The sequence below is a fragment of the Episyrphus balteatus genome, chromosome 2 (genome assembly GCF_945859705.1).
Source record: "Episyrphus balteatus chromosome 2, idEpiBalt1.1, whole genome shotgun sequence".
NCBI lineage: Eukaryota > Metazoa > Arthropoda > Insecta > Diptera > Syrphidae > Episyrphus > Episyrphus balteatus.
The window spans coordinates 110,197,979-110,215,521 of NC_079135.1; the positions used below are offsets into that span (position 1 = coordinate 110,197,979).

Consider the following 17,543-nt stretch of genomic DNA (forward strand, 5'->3'; position numbering starts at 1 on the left):
CTCCTTTTCGAGAAATCGAAGTTGGAAATGAAAGTATTCTTGCGCAAAGAAAACCAAAGGAAAGACTGAGAACTGACAAAACTTAAGACAAGATAACTTAAGTTAAAACAAGAAACAGGTAAGTTGAAAAAATTTCCAAAAAAAAGTTTTAACAAAATTGTGTTTAAAGCCAAGTACTCAGTTTAAGTAAAAAAAAAAAATCATATGAAATAGTTTTCGTGATAATATTAGTATTTCAGGGTTTCCCACGAAATCTGGAAATTTGAAAACAAAATTTCAAAAAATAAAATTCGAAAATTTCGAATTAATATTAGTTTTCACAAAGTAAAAACCTTCAACCAGCTGGAAAACAATCAACATATCTGTCATCATCAGCCACTTAAATCTGAGAACCACTAGCATATTCACTGGTTCTCTCATTAGCAGAACTATAACAAAGGTAGACCTACAAATCATAAAACTCACGATTTTCAAATTGAAAATCAACACAAACAAGAGCTAAAATCGAAAATTAAAATCTCGTTAGTACCAAACGCACATCGTGACTTTGCACAAAATTCTATTCCGTTTTACATTTCATTCTAATCACAATCGATTTACAGAGAGAGAAAGATATTGGATATTAGTCAGAGGGAACACACATTTCAAACAAAACAAAAATAAAGACAAAAAGACTTAAAAAAAAAAAATACTTCTATACGGGCAAACACAATCTGCTGCTGCATCCACACATCTCTGGAATTAATTTATATAGTCATCAATTATTATGCTGGTCCGAAAATTCAGCTTTGGTATAAAATTTATCTTAGGTTTTGTTTTTATTCAAATGACAACTCAGGTAAAAATTAATCTTTAATTAAAATAGTTTTTCACCCATCACATGTGTGTACCTCTGTCTTTTTTATATAGAATTGCTACAAACTAAAACTTTTGTCACTTAAAACTACTGATACAAGATATTACGAATTGAATATAACTTTATTTGACAACTCTACAATGTCCTCAGTTACAACTGTTGTCAGGGATATTCGCATACCAATGTGGCGATTTATATTACTCCAACATGAATTAAAAACTGGAAATCAAAAAATTCATTTTAATGGCGCATTTAAATCTTGTGAAATTATGAATGTTTTAAAAAGGGTTAGATTTCTACGAGAGACTGCGTCGACACTTTTTAATAATCCAAAAAAAGGAAACTTTTCATTGCAATGTCCATTGCGTAAAGGAGTTTATGTGATGAATGATATATTCGTGCCATCTGAAGCTGGAATAATGAGGTATTTATATTCACCGAATTCAATTTATACATTAAATGCAGCTGTCATGCAACCATTGCCAAATAGAAAATTAGAAAAACTTAGTAATATGGTATTAAATGCTACAATAACTAAAATTTGTTGAAATTTAATAAAGTTTGTGATGTAAAATATTTGGTTTTTTTTTTTCAAAGTGATTTTTTGTGTTCAAAAAATAGTGGATAGTGATATTTTCTTCAAAAATATGAAAATATATATCGCTTTAAAATTGTTTATTTGACAAATTAAATTAGAAATGGCTTATTTCGCTCGTGACTTATTGTGGAACGTATTCATTTTTTACAACACACCAAAACAGATTTATAACTCATCCAATGCATGGATTTTGGAACATAATTTTGATTATTAACGCAAACTGATTTGTATTAACATTTTAAACGTTTTGTTAAAGATTTCGTTATTTACGTTCCACATATCCTCTTTAAACTAAAATTGGCAAGGATCATAATTTTCAAAACAGGCTCTCTGTGTTTACTTTTTGTGGACGATTGAAAAATCAACCTTTTCACCTTTTCTTGTAAACACAATCAGTCTGAAAATTGTTGTGGAACGTATTCATACATGTTAAATATTTTACTAGTTTTCCCAAAATTTTAACTGACCCAGCAAAAAAATATAATTAAAAAATATAAGCTCAAAATATTTAACTCATTAGTTTATGGCAATAAACAAAAATTAAAGCCATTACCTAGTCTTTGAGCAAATGACGGCATACTTGTTTAGAAGTCATTCAAATGAAAAATTTTACCTTGATAGCTGCTTCAGTTCATTCAGTTAATCATTAATTATGCTGGGTTATAGACTATCAAATTATCCAATATGTATTTTGTTAATTTGTATTTTTATTCAAATGACATTTCAGGTGAGTTTTTGAAAAGTATTTTATTTTCAATGGAAAAATATTTTATTTCTTTTTAAAAGTCTTGCTACAAAATGAAACTCCTATCATGCTACACAACCGACTCAAGAGATTACAAAATAAATATGTCAATCGATTCTAATTCAACTTTATCTTCAGCTACAACAGTTCTCAAATTTATCAAATCGCCACAATGGCGAATTCAATTTTTAGAAAATAAACCATCATTTGGACATCAAAAAATCTACTACAATAGTTTAATACAGTCATGTGATATTATGAAGACGATTCGGAATATAAGATTTCTTCGTAATGTATTTGCACCAATTATAGATAATCCACAAAATGGCAATTCATCGATGCGATGTCCAATTCCAAAGGGGAATTATATTTTAAATAATATAAAAATTACAACACAATCGGATTTTTTTCGACTCTTATATACACCAAATTCAATTTATACATTGAAAATGAAAGTTTTACAACGTTTGTCGAATAAAAAAGTAGATGTGTTGGGGAGTGTAGAACTAAATTCTACAATTATTAGACATTGCTGAAAAGTATAGAAAAAAATGTGAGAATTTTAAATAAAGTTGCTTAAAGATCTGGTGTTTTACTCAATTCTAAGTAAAAAAAAAAAAAAAAAAAAAGGGAACGGACTAATATCTAAAAGACTGTCACAGAAGAAACGAAACAATTATACAAGAGCAAAAAATCGTGTGAGTAGTCTAGTTTGATGTAGAAGAAATGGAGGGAGAGGGGTTATAAAGCAGCAAATGATCCCTAATTATTACTTTTTTTTAATATAGGTATAAAAAATTAATGATGTAGGAGAAAATCATGATTCACATAATGAAATCCATTAAAATAAGTCTTTTTATCTATGAGCTATATTTCGAGCGAGTATTTAGTCAATCAGCAAAAATCAAGTTCGTGCATCAACTCTTTTGTTTAGCATAGGGATTCGTTCCTCGACTGATTGTAGGTAGAAAAAAAGCTTGTATTGACATTTTCTGAGTGAATTATATTAACATATGTTAAAAGCTGTCATTATTGTTTTTAATTTAAGAATTATCAATAAAAATGGTCCTTTTTTTAAGGATTTTAGGATTTAAGATAAATAAAGTAGTTTTTATTGTACTTTTTTAATTTAATTTTTTTTTTTTTTATAAAATAAAAAGTGATCATATAAACCAATTTAACTACTTTATTCTGTGTGTAATGTCATTAGCACTAATAACAATATGGACAGATAAAAAATGAGACCAAACCAAAAACAAACATCAAAATTATAAAGTCATTAGTTTCTTTGCGAAAATTATTTATTTTGTTCCAAAGCAGTAGATCATCTTCTGTCACAGCAAAAACCCCATTAAATCATAATTTTAATTATTAATTATGAGGGTCAAAACATATATTTTTGGCATTCATCATGTTTTATTAGTTTTTGTTTGTATTCAATTGACAATTCAGGTGATTTCAAAAAATAATCTTTTGTTTTATAATTTTTGTTATAATTTTTTTTTTTGTTCAATAGAATTGCTATATATTTCAACACATAGCTGTCAAAACAACTAATACAAGATATATCAAAATAAATGGATCTATAAACAATGATAAAAGCGTAAGCTCAACAACAACCGTCCATCAAGATATAGAAGTTCCATTATGGCGAATTCAATTTTTGGAAAACTTTTCTAATTCTTCTGCTCAAAAAATACATTTCAATGGATTTGTAAATACTTGTAGTAATGAGAAATCAAATGAAAATATAAGATTTATGCGAGAATTGGTTTTGCCCATTATAAATGATCCAAAGAATGGTAACTTTACGTTGCAGTGTCCACTTCGGAAAGGTTTTTATGTTTCACATGGTAATAAAATTCTCTTTCAAAGTGCTTTCTTAAAATTTTTATATACACCAAATTCAATTTATATTTTTAAAATGGAAATTTTCCAACGTTTGACAAATAAAAAATTAAAGGCATTAGCTGGTCTTCAAGTGAATTCTACAATAGTTAAAAGTTGTTAGTAAAATCTTTTCAAAATAAAAATCGTCAAATTGTCAAAGTTTTTTTTAATTCAAAGATTATTTTACATCAAATAGGGTAATATTCTCTATAAGTAGACGAAATCAACGAAATTGAGTGATAGTTATCATTGGTCATCAAAATTATAACCTCGTTAAGCTTCATTTATTTCAACATTTTATTTATGTTTTCAAAGTCAGTCAGAATAAAATAAAGGTTTAAGGGGAACAGTCGACTAAACAGAGCAAGACACATTAAAACCCTTAAATTGGTCATTTATTATGCAGATCGGAACATGTACTTTTGCATAAAATTTTTGATAGGTTTTGTTTTAATTCAAATGACAATTCAAGTGAGTTCCAAAAGTATTATGTTTATATTTTTTTTCATCTTAATTCACTTTTTTTATTTTAAATATAGGATTGCTATAAAATTCAACATTTAGCAGTCAAAACAGCCAGTTCAAATCACTATGCTTTAAGTGCTTTTTTGAATGATAACTTCACCATAAGCTCAAAAACCATCGTTCATCGAGATATCCAAGCACCAATGTGGCGATTTATTTTTATGGAAATTGGATCTCATTTTAATAATCAAAAAATACACTATAATGGTTTAGTGAAGACATGTGACATCTTAAAAACAATTAGTAGTGTAAGAATTTTTCGAGAATTGGTTGCACCAATATTGAATAATCGAGATAGTGGTAATTTTTCATTGGAATGTCCAATGCGTAAAGGAACTTATGTAATAAATAATATGAAAGTCGCACCACAAAGTAATTTTTTAAGATTTTTATATACACAAAATTCAATTTATAATTTTAATTTGGCAGTTTTGAGGCGTTTGCCAAATAAAAAAACGGAAATATTGGGTAGATTTCAATTGAATTCTACGATAGTTAAAAGTTGTTAAGATGTAAATAAAAAGAAACACTATTAAAAAATTATTTTTATTATTTATAAGAATTGGTCGGTTTTTAAATATTTTTTTTTTTCGAATTTTTATTTTTGTATGTTTACTTGTGACATCATAGCTTTTTTAATGAAAAAATGTTGTACTTTTAGATTCAGCCCATAAAATCTACACCCAATTAAGTGCTTGAGTATAATAAAAAAAAAATATTTTCAAAAAGAACTCCTCTGTTTAGAACTGTAAAAAATCTGAAATTGACCGAAAAATGGCTGAGTAAAAATCGTTGAACTCTGAAAACATTGAAAAACGGTTTTTTGACGATAACTTGAAATTTTAGGGGGCTACGAAAAATTTCAAGTGCCGAAATATGATGTAATCAGTAACACCTACAACCTCTGCTAGGTCATTTCCAAAGTAATTGACATGATTTTTATTTTGTAACACAGTGTAATTTATAGTGGCCGGTATTAACGTTGTTAAATTAATCAATTACAAAACACTATTTCTTTTTGTTAGCAACGTTTTATTATTGTGGCATTTAATTGTGAATTAACTAATGTTTCTGTTTTCTTACTAGACAACTTTTGCATAATTGTAAAATCAAAAGTATATATTGAATTCGGTGAATACAAATATCTTGCAAAAGCATTTTGTGCTAAAGCATTAATTTCCATTTTATAAACTCCTTTAGGCATTGGACATTCCAACGACAAATTGCCTGTTTCACGATTATTTAAAATTGGTGAAATTATTTCTCGAAGAAATCTTATACTCTTGAGCGTTTTCATAATATCACAAGTCTTCATAACATTATTGTAAAATATTTTTGGATTTCCAGCAGTACGTTCTTGTTGTTGCAATAATATTCGCCACATTGGAGTTTTGATATCTCGAAGAACTGTTGTCATCGAAGTTATTGTATTGTTTGGATTTAAAGTTATATTTAGTTTGTAGTATCTTGAATCGGTAGCTTTGACTGAGAGAATTTTTATTTTGTAACAACCCTAATAAAAGAAAATTTGTTATGTTTACAAGTTGGAAAAGGTCAATATTCTTTGGAAGTACTCACCTGAATTGTTATTTGAATACAAAGAAAAACTAACAAAATTTTGTTCCACGTTTTAACTAGCAGCATAATTGATCGCGAATTTGATACTTATGGCTTATTCGGATATAATCTCGCCAAAGTAGCTTTTCTGGAAGTGATTTTAAAAGCAATAAACTTTGAATCCGAAATGGGATATTTAGGTTACTAACGAGAATATAATTTCACTGATCTTTGAATTCAAAACTTAGATACTATTTTTGTTTTGTCATGATATCACTAATGGAACTAAAAGCTTTGGATACGGTGTATAGCTACTTTTTTTATTTTATATTTGAAAGGTCTTTAAACAAAATATAAATTTAGTTTGTGTTATAATGAAATATATGTATAATATAAAGTTGTTTCGCGTGAAATTTTTAGTATTACATTCCACAGCCTCTATTTTTGGGTTAATGTTGTTAAATTGACAATTGTTAAGTTTTCTCGCAACTTTTTCTAAAAATAATCTTGAAATTCTTAATAATTTGTGAACCGTATTATTTTCTGTTTCACGAAAACAAATGGAAAAATAAATGTTTAGTTCACTCACAATACCATGGTCCTTTCAAATTGGTGTTATAAGTCCAGTAAAAGCTATGGAACGTGTTTTAATTTTCCACTTGATGAAAGAAAGTGAAAAAACAAATACATTCCACAACACTAATTTCTCGCAAATTGCAAAGTTCATTAGATCCACATTTTCAGAAATTGGTTTTGTAAGTTGAAACAAAGTTGTAGAACGTGTTTTTACATTCTACTTGACGAGAGGAAGTGAAAATACTAATACGTTCTACATAATAGTTAATTTCTATCTATTACGATGGTATTTTCTATATGAATACGTTCCACAACACGTAATTACAATAAATACCTATGTTTGGGTATGTTATCGAAAAAGAAAAAGTTTTTCACATTGCGATGGTTTATTTCCATTCAATTAACATCTTCAGAAATATGTTTTTAAATGTAAAAAGAGTTGTGGAACTTGTTATTTTTCCACTTTTTCGAGAAGAAATAAAAAAAGAATGATTACGTTCCACATGTTATTCAAACCTTATTCGAAATCTATTACACCGACATAAAGAGAAATTTGAGAGATCCAAAGATGAGCTTTCTCGTGAGATGGAACATGAATACATTCCACAACATGTAATGAGATAAATTACCAGATTCTGAGGATGAAATCGGTTGAGAGAAAGTCCTGAAATATGTCAAACTAATAGTTTTTATAGAAAAAAAAAAACAGACTTTGTGGAATATAAAAGCTTAGTCTTTAAGTAAAACGAACTTTTAATTTCCAGTTTAATAAATGAAGAAATAAAAATTTATAAATTTTTGTTGTTTTTTTTAATTTTATTAAATAATCTATCTTAACACATTTTAATTATTGTCGAATTCAATTGAAAACGACCCAATGTCTCCAATTTTTTATTTGGCAAACGTTGTAAAATTGCCAAATTAAATGTATAAATTGAATTTGGTGTATATAAAAATCTAAAGAAATTACTTTTTGTACCAGATTGAACCTTATTCAATACATAGATTCCTTTACGCATTGGACATGTCATACTTAAATTACCCTTCTTTGGATCGTTTAAAATTGGCGATACTAATTCGCGAAAAAATCTTACATTCTGAATTGATTTCATAAAATCACAAATCTTTACGAAACCATTGTAGATAACCTTTTGATTGGCATAATTTCGTTCCAAAGCAACAAATCGCCAAAATGGAGCCTGAATATCACGATGAACAATTGTTGTAGAGTTTAGAACATTGTTATCGTATAAGGTAACATTTAATTCGTAGTATCTTGAACTGGTGGTTTGTACTGCTAAATTTTTAAATTTATAGCAATTCTAAAAAAAAAAAAAAATGTAAAATGGAAGAATTCTCAATGAAGAACTTATAGAAGGTAGGTATATTTGAACTCACCTGAACTGTCATGTGGATACAAATAAAAACTAATAGAACTTGAATACATACTATTCTGTCAGACATAATTAGTTATCGATGGTAAGCTTGATTCCGATGGGTTATTGTGACTATCAGCATTTGTGGAAGCTATTCACGTAATTAAGATCTAAAATATTAATGAGAATATAATTTTGCTAATATTAAGTTTAAAAATTCACATACATAATTGTTTAGGAGATCATAATTAATTTTAAAGCCTTTTATAATGTGCGATTAGAAAATTTTGAAACTTTTAAACACTACGATTAGCCATTAATCCTTTTTTTTAGAGCTAAAATATTTTCCTTAAAAATAGATGTTGGAGCGAATTAACTTTCACATTCTCTATAAAGATAGACTTTTAAGTCGAAACATAAATATGACAAAATTAATGATAGTAAAGATTTGGGTTCTCATTAAAATTATCTCTATTTCCAATATAAAAATTAGCCAAATTATATTCTAGTTAGCTTCTAGATACGAGTCGATAGATAAAGTTTTCGAAAACAATTAGATTTTACAGAACCCATTAGATGTTGAACCTCAGAAGCAAGTATGCCATTAATAATACCAAATACATTTTTCAGAATTAGTATCAATATTTTGATAGGTTTTATTCTCATCCAACTGACAGTTCAGGTAAGTGTTATTGGAGTATTTACTCTTTCTTGAAAATTTGTCATAAAATCTCTTTAGAATTGTTATAGATTAAAACTTTTATCATACAAGGCATCAGACACATACAACTACCACATAAATGTTACTTTGCATCCCAACAACACTTTATCATCTGTAACAACAGTTCGCAGAGATATTCAAATACCAATGTGGCGATTTATGGTATTGGAGTATGGACCTCATATTGCAAATCAAAAAATACATTATAATGGTATATTCAAAGTTTGTGAATTCATGACAGTTATGAAAAAAGTACGATTTCTTCGAGAATTGGGCGGAAATTTATTGGAAAATACAGACAAAAGCAATTTATCCATGAAATGTCCTTTGTTGAAGGGAAATTATTATTTGAAAAATATGAATGTTTCACCAAAAATTAGTTATTTAAGATTTCTATATGCACCAAATTCAATTTATTCTATTCGAACAACTGTGATGCAACGTTTGCCAAATAAAAAATTGCAAACTCTGTGTAATTTTGATTTAAATGCAACAATTTCGAAAATTTGTTAAAATAGAAAATATAATTTGACAGAAAATTTAAATGTTGAGTATTCTTTTTCTTTAAAAATCATGTGTCGTGAGTTTTTAATTTTTGTTTTTCTATTTTTAAATATTTTTATATTTTTTTTATATTTTTATATATTTTTTATATTTTTATATTTTTTTATATTTTTATATTTTTATATTTTTACATTTTTATATTTTTATATTTTTATATTTTTATATTTTTACATTTTTATATTTTTATATTTTTACATTTTTATATTTTTATATTTTCACATTTTTATATTTTTATATTTTTATATTTTTATATTTTCACATTTTTATATTTTTATATTTTTACATTTTTACATTTTTATATTTTTATATTTTCACATTTTTATATTTTTATATTTTTATATTTTTATATTTTTATATTTTTATATTTTTATATTTTTATATTTTTATATTTTTATATTTTTATATTTTTATATTTTTATATTTTTACATTTTTATATTTTTATATTTTCACATTTTTATATTTTTATATTTTTCTATTTTTAAATATTTTTATATTTTTTTTATATTCTTATATTTTTATGTTTTTATATTTTTATATTTTTATATTTTTATATTTTTATATTTTTATATTTTTATAGTTTTATATTTTTATATTTTTATATTTTTATATTTTTATATTTTTATATTTTTATATTTTTATATTTTTATATTTTTATATTTTTATATTTTTACATTTTTATATTTTTATATTTTTACATTTTTATATTTTTATATTTTAACATTTTTATATTTTTATATTTTTATATTTTTATATTTTGATATTTTTATATTTTTATATTTTTATATTTTTATATTTTTATATTTTTATATTTTTATATTTTTATATTTTTATATTTTTACATTTTTATATTTTTATATTTTCACATTTTTATATTTTTATATTTTTATATTTTTAAATATTTTTATATTTTTTTTATATTCTTATATTTTTATGTTTTTATATTTTTATATTTTTATATTTTTATATTTTTATATTTTTATATTTTTATATTTTTATATTTTTATATTTTTATATTTTTATATTTTTATATTTTTATATTTTTATATTTTTATATTTTTATATTTTTATATTTTTATATTTTTACATTTTTATATTTTTATATTTTTACATTTTTACATTTTTATATTTTTATATTTTAACATTTTTATATTTTTATATTTTTATATTTTTATATTTTTATATTTTTATATTTTTATATTTTTATATTTTTATATTTTTACATTTTTATATTTTTATATTTTTACATTTTTATATTTTTATATTTTAACATTTTTATATTTTTATATTTTTATATTTTTATATTTTTATACCTATTTTTAAATTTTTATATTTTTAAATTTTTATATTTTTATATTTTTATATTTTTTGATATTTTACATTTGTAATTTTATATATTAATATTTTTATAATTGTATTTTTATATTTTTATTGTATATGTTTATTTTTATTTAATTGAAAAAAAGTGGTTTTAATAACAGCGGTTCCAGGAATACTTTCTAAATAAAACTGTAACACCAATATAATTTAAACAAACAAATAAGTTCAAAGACTAAAACTCAGTAAGTTCATGACGTTTTCTTCTAGAGGGTGACATATAAGAGAAAAAATTGTTATTTTTTTTATAATTAATGAACCGAAATGGAACAATAAAAGTGTGGTTGTGGATGGGTTGGATAAAAACCTACAAAACGTTTACGATTGATTAGATTTTCCATTTAACTTCTGATAAAAAAAAAGGAATTCCAAGAGATACATTTTTTGGGATTTTTGAACTTGAAAATGTTTGTACAAAATTTCTTACCAAGAAACTTTACTTCACACATAGATTGAATCTAAGAAAATCCAACTTACCTGCTAAAAATCAAATTCTACATCTATTTTCGAATTGTTACTAAATAAAGCATTTTCTTGAACAAATTAAAACTCAAAAGTAATTATTTAACTTTTGTTTATATTTCCTGTAGCTTTGTCTGAAAAGTTATTTCGTCTTGGAACAAAAACTTTTGGCACAATTTTCTCTTTCGTTTGTTTGATTTGGTTTTACTTGTTCATTTGTACCTTTCTTTACATTTAAATATAAACCAAAGAATGTTTTACTATGAAGTAAAATTTATAAAACTAATTTAAACAAAGTTTTTGTGTTTTTGTGGGTGTTTTGCTTTTGATGAATATTTAAGATAATTTGTGATTTTACTTAATATGACTTTTTTTTAATTTAATTTTTTCAAAGAATTTTCTAGGGTTAAAAAATAACTTTTATTTGACCATAAACCAAAAACAAGAAATTTCTCAAATAAAGGAACATTATAGACTTAACATCGCCTGAACTCTATTATTTTATTCAATTATGTCAACTAGCACTTGTTTTTGACAAATCATAAGAAACTATTTAAAAAAGGTATATTAAAACCCATTTAAAACCTTATGATATCTTTCAACTTATTCCTTTAATATTTTAATAACAAAAACCAATTTGGGTCCCGCTTTTCAGCCTTGTACCTTATGACGTTGCATATTGGTCGTTAAGCCTAATCAAAAGCTGATTTAACGTCATAGAATTGATATTGCGAGAGGATACCTTTATTGGATCAAATGCATACATCACTCACAGGTATATATATGGCGTTATGATATTATGATTGAGTTTAATTCATAAAACTATGTTTGCTCGTGTTCATATGCAGACATATTGGATGCCATAATAATTGATGATTCCACACACATATATGTATTATAGCTTTTGGTTTAGGTTAACAAGTTTGCAACGTATGACACAATCTCTCACTCTCTCTCTCTCTGTCTGTCACTGATTGTGCAATTGAGAACTAATGTGAAATTTTTGGAAAACCATAATGCGGCTTGCGGAAACTAACGAGACTATAATTTTTTGTTGATTGGATTTTCTCTCATTTTGATGCGAGTGTTGATGTGTTGATTTTCGAAATTTCACTTCAAAATTTTATATGATAACGTTTATGTGACAGTCATTGGGGAATTGTGGTAAGATAAATTTGATTTTATAATTTTGTAGTTTCATAGAAATTGAAATTTTAGGATATTAATATGAAATTATAATAAAATTTTTCTGGGAAATAAATTAGAAACACATTCAACCGAGTAAAAGTTTCTAACTTTCAACAGCTTGTTTTTCCTTCTATGAAAATAAGAGAAAGTCATTGAAATGACTAAATGAAGTTTCATTTATTATTATCTTGACGTTTAAATCCTAGAATTTTCACTTATTATTGTGCATACGTGCGTTATATATAATTCTTATCATAAAAAGTGACAATTAGATATATTTCAACCACATGAATCAGAGTTAAAATATTACTTTCTTTCAAGTTAAAAAATTACTTTTTATTAAAAGAGGATAGAATGTGATTTTAGAGGCGTTGACGGATAGAAAGCCAAAACTATGACAGTACAATATTGAGTCTTTTCCAAAAAAAAAAAGCGAACAAAAATTTCAGAAGTCTAGTCTTTTGGTAGTCTCGTGACCAAAGATATGAAATGTTAAAAATTTTAAGCTGAATATTTGTTGTTTAGACGCAAAAAATTAAATCATTTCAAAAAGGGTAAACCGGACTGATATGGGTAAAAAGAAGAATTAGAAATTACTAATGTTATTTTGAATTAAAAAGTTCAGATGAATTAACTTAAAAGTAATTTCAAATTATTTTTCCCTTTCTTGTTCATCTTACAGCATTGTATTTAAGGTTTGGTGCTTCGATTTGTTCTTAAACGTTAAAATAAAAAGTAGGGTTGCCACTTTCAAAGAAAGAACCTCTATGTGGCAAAAATGGTCGCATGACTAAATTTTTCGTATCTTTTTAGTTTGGCCGAAGAACGAAATATTTTAGATGTCAAATAAGAGCCTAGATATTGACTAAATTTAATAAAATAATTTAAGGAATGTAAGCTAAGAAATACATACACCAAAAACTTTTAATATTAAAAATATGTTGGGTGGCATCCAGTGGCGTACGTTGAGTAGCCGGGGCCCCGGGGTAAGACTAAATTTTGGGGCCCCTTTGATATTTGGGGGCCCCTTAGTTAAAAAAAAATTACGTATACGCCATAGGTTTTTTTTGTATGGCTTATTTATTTTTAGGTTTATTTTAATGTTTTAATATGTTCGTAATGCACTTTGCTATACTTACTTAAAATGTCTCTCATAAAAGTAGTAAAAACTTGTACTAGGGGCCCCCAAAATTAAATATTTAGAGACCCCTAAAATAAAAATTTTTTTAGCTTAGAATTGATAGTTCTTGGGGCCTCTGTTCTGAAGTAATAACTACATATTTTATTTTCCATCATCAGACATATTTTTTTTTATTTTGGGGCCCCTGAAAAATTATTTTTAGAGCCTCAAAATTAAGTGCTTAGAGGCCCCAAAACATAATATAATTTTCTTGGAGCCAAGAATTAATAGGTATTGGGCCTCTGTTCTGAAGTAATATTCGGAATGCCACCAATAACGTAATGTTTTTATTTTGGGCCCTGATGTATTTATGTTGGGGCCCCTGAATTTATATTTAATTTTCCATTTGATTGTTTTGAACCACTTTTAAAGATCCTCAAATAATATTTTTTTGCTTTTTTGGGGCCACTAATGTATTATTTGTGGTATCAAAGATTTTTCAAGTAATATTTTTTGGGGCCCTAAGATAAAATTATAATTTTTCTTTTAAAAAAGCAGTTTATTTTTTTTGGGGCCCCTGGGGTAACTTTTTTTAAAATCAATATACATATATTGTGTGGCTACCAATGCATTATACATTACACTGAATGACATAATTTGTCTCCCTGGTTACTTCGTAACTCAATTTATGCTAACAGTTTTTTTCCCTGCATTGTCTCCAGTGGGGGCCCTGGGGTCGGTCGGGGGCCCCGGGGCACCGCCCCGCTTGCCCCAAGGTAGTGTACGCCCCTGGTGGCATCTCTAAAATTTAAGGTTTGAAAAAAAATAAGAGATTTGACGTGAGATCGTATGGCGGTTTTTTTTTTTTTTTTTTTTTGTTATCGAACTTTTGACTGGTATAAAATCATAAATATCAATATGAATCTACGATTACATTTTTTTAAATATTTTTTTTTATAAAAATTTCATTTTTATGTTTCTGTTAAATAATCCGTTGCTACACGCAGGAGAAGCCTGTCAACACATACAATCAAACACTGTCAACACATCTCAAAGGAACAGGCGATCAGCGATATGTGTGTATTTCCTTTTTATTTTTCCCTTCTTCCTCAACAACCAACAACACTACAACACCAACCAACGATCATGTGTGTTTCCTTATTCTTTCCTCCCTCTCTTCTTTTTAGTCGTAAAAAGATCTCCAATAAAAAGGACGTGTCACGAGCAGTCCAACTAAAACGAATAATAACTCTGTGTTTTATTTATTTACAATTTATTTATTTATACAGTCCATTTTATGTAGAGTTTATTGTTCAGTTTCTATTATCTTTTTATAATCAAATAAATAATCAAAACTAAAAATAACTTCTGATTTTTATTTTGCTGAATTCTAAATGGTATAAAATCAAAATTAGAATTTTCTATGTAACGAAGACTCTCATTTCGATTTTTTTAAAATGTCTTTTGTGCTTTTTGTTTGTCCATCCATGCATTTTAAGTTTATAACATCAAGGTTTTAGTTCAAAAACGACTGGTATACAATTCCGAACATTTTTATTATTTTCCGGAAACATAAACATTTTTTTGCTTTCTGCTATTTGATATATTTAAAATTTACCTGACTGGTATAATTTTTTTTTTCTTTACTATCTCGTAACACCTAAAATGGGTTTCAGTGAAATTTCCAAATATTTTAGCTGCTGCTTTGAATATTGATATATTCCAAGTCGTAATTCATCTTTCAAATCAAAACAATTACTTTGTTCACAAATTACTAATTGGTATAAAAATGAAGGCATGGTTTGAGCTAATTTTCAATAAAAAAGAGTTTGATTGCAATGAAAATTTTAAACTAAAGACTATCATTTTTCATTTACCTGGTTGATTGGTATAAAAGGGTTACACACTCATTTTAAAGGCATGTTTGGCATTTAAAAACATATTTACGATTAACTGGTATAAACTTATATATTTTCTTAAGCTTTTAAAATCGATTACATTTTATGGAAAAAATACTTTATTCATTTATCTGGCTTTAGCTGGTATAAAATTGTCTTATGAACAGAGTTTTTCATAATATTGGCTATTTGAATTCCAACTCTTTTAAGTTCTTAATTTCTCTCCGTGTAAAAATACTCTACACAAGGATCTGACAATACGACGTAATTTCCTTCTTAATCAAACAAGTTGTTGTATATAGTTTTTCAATTTTATCTTTTAATTAAAAACATTTAAAATTGACTTTTTCTAAATTGATTGTGTCTGGCTGTTACTAATGGTCAGCATTATTATATTCACAAAGTTTTACCTATATCTCTTTTGTTTTTATTTGCATCCTGGCACATGCATAAAACTTTAACTTGACGATACCCACAACAAAAGGATATCTCTATCTATACTTTTTTCTCGTTATATAATTGCTTCAACTTTTTGTTTATGACGCAATAAATTATTATATATACTCCATAAGGACTTTTGTCAAGGTTTATACCTACCTTTTGATCCCTACTGTGACCGCACCACATTATATGGCAAGAAGGAGAGATTTACAACATTAATTTTTCAACTGGGGGCTGCTGCTGTATGCCCTTTCAGCAAAATGCATTCATATATCCTTTAAATAATATCTTGTGTGTGTGTGTGCCAGAATGAAGATATTGTCCTTTTGGGAGGAGGTTTTTGTCGTTGCACTTCCGGCGGGCTTTATTTTTCATTTAACATCTTTTCGTATAGAGACGACCGGCATGGCCAGGATGCAACAGAGGGTAAAGTTTATTTTTTTTTTTTAATAAGTTTATGGACTTATAATCGGCTACCTATGGGACTTTTAATTTATTTTAATAAATTGATATTCAGATTTATTTGGCCATAATTGAAAAGTTTATTCCTGCAGAAAGATAATGAGAGATGGGAATGTGTCTCTCCAGTAGGAATGAAGGAAATTTTAATTTTTTATGACGAATAAATGTTACTTGATCATAATGAACCTACTTTTACCATAAAAAGAAAATGACTTTATAAATTTGTTTCCCCAACAGAAAACAGGTAGGTAGACAAAAAATGTATGAATTAAACTCAAGATAAAATCAATAATTTTTTTTTGTTGTAATTGTTCTGAAATTTTTGATGTTTTATTTACTTTTCCATTTAAGTTGCTATTATGATGTAATTTTCATGCGATAGCGATTAAATGTGGGCGTTTCATTTGAATAAAATGTTTCCCAAACAATATCTCTATTTAGTTTGTTATGCCAATGGAACATGACGTATATTTTATCAATTATTGAAATTTATAACAAATTTTGATAAACTTATCATTTAACAGCATTTTCATGTAGGAACTTTCTTATCAGAACACAGAATAACAATTATTATGAATTTTTCTTATCAACACTAATTTTAGAAAAAAATATTTTTTTATTGAGAGAAAAATGTTCTTCTAATTGAAAATAATCAATTGACAACCTTATTTATAAGTGGGGATATAGCTCAGTGGTAGAGCATTCGACTGCAGATCGAGAGGTCCCCGGTTCAAACCCGGGTGTCCCCTTAGAAGTTTTTTTTTAATTTGTATTTCTTTTAAGTATTTTTAATAAGCATGCAGAATATTATGAGTTCATGAAAAAATGATGATGAATTAATAATTTACTTGCAATTGTTACTACACCTGTTAGGCTATAGCCTATAAAGCAAGTATAGGATTCTTAAAAAAATCGAATTCGAAGTGGAAAATCTGGCCGACTGCGTATCTTTATAAAACCAAAATGGAAAAAGTTGTTTTTCTCAAAAACAGCTCTTACAATTTTGATGGACAAAAAAAATTCATTCCACCGTTATTAATGGTACCTGCCATAGGACCGTTTATTGATTTCTGATTTTCTCGTAAACTAATAAACTAATCCCAATTAAATGAGTTTCAATTTTTTTTTTTTAAATCAGTTTTGAATTTATTAAAAACTAGCTGACCCGGCAGACTTCGTTCCGCATTTT

General features: G+C 26.2%; 1 protein-coding gene and 1 non-coding gene across 3 annotated transcripts in view; one reads left to right on the top strand and one right to left on the bottom strand.

Annotated features, from left to right (window-relative positions):
- The window catches only part of LOC129910120 (eye-specific diacylglycerol kinase), a 253,315-nt gene that overhangs the window by 163,993 nt on the left and 71,779 nt on the right, over positions 1-17,543 (bottom strand). The window lies entirely within an intron of this gene.
- Trnac-gca (transfer RNA cysteine (anticodon GCA)) lies at positions 17,032-17,103 on the top strand. Its single transcript has one exon. It is a non-coding gene; the product is annotated as a tRNA-Cys (tRNA).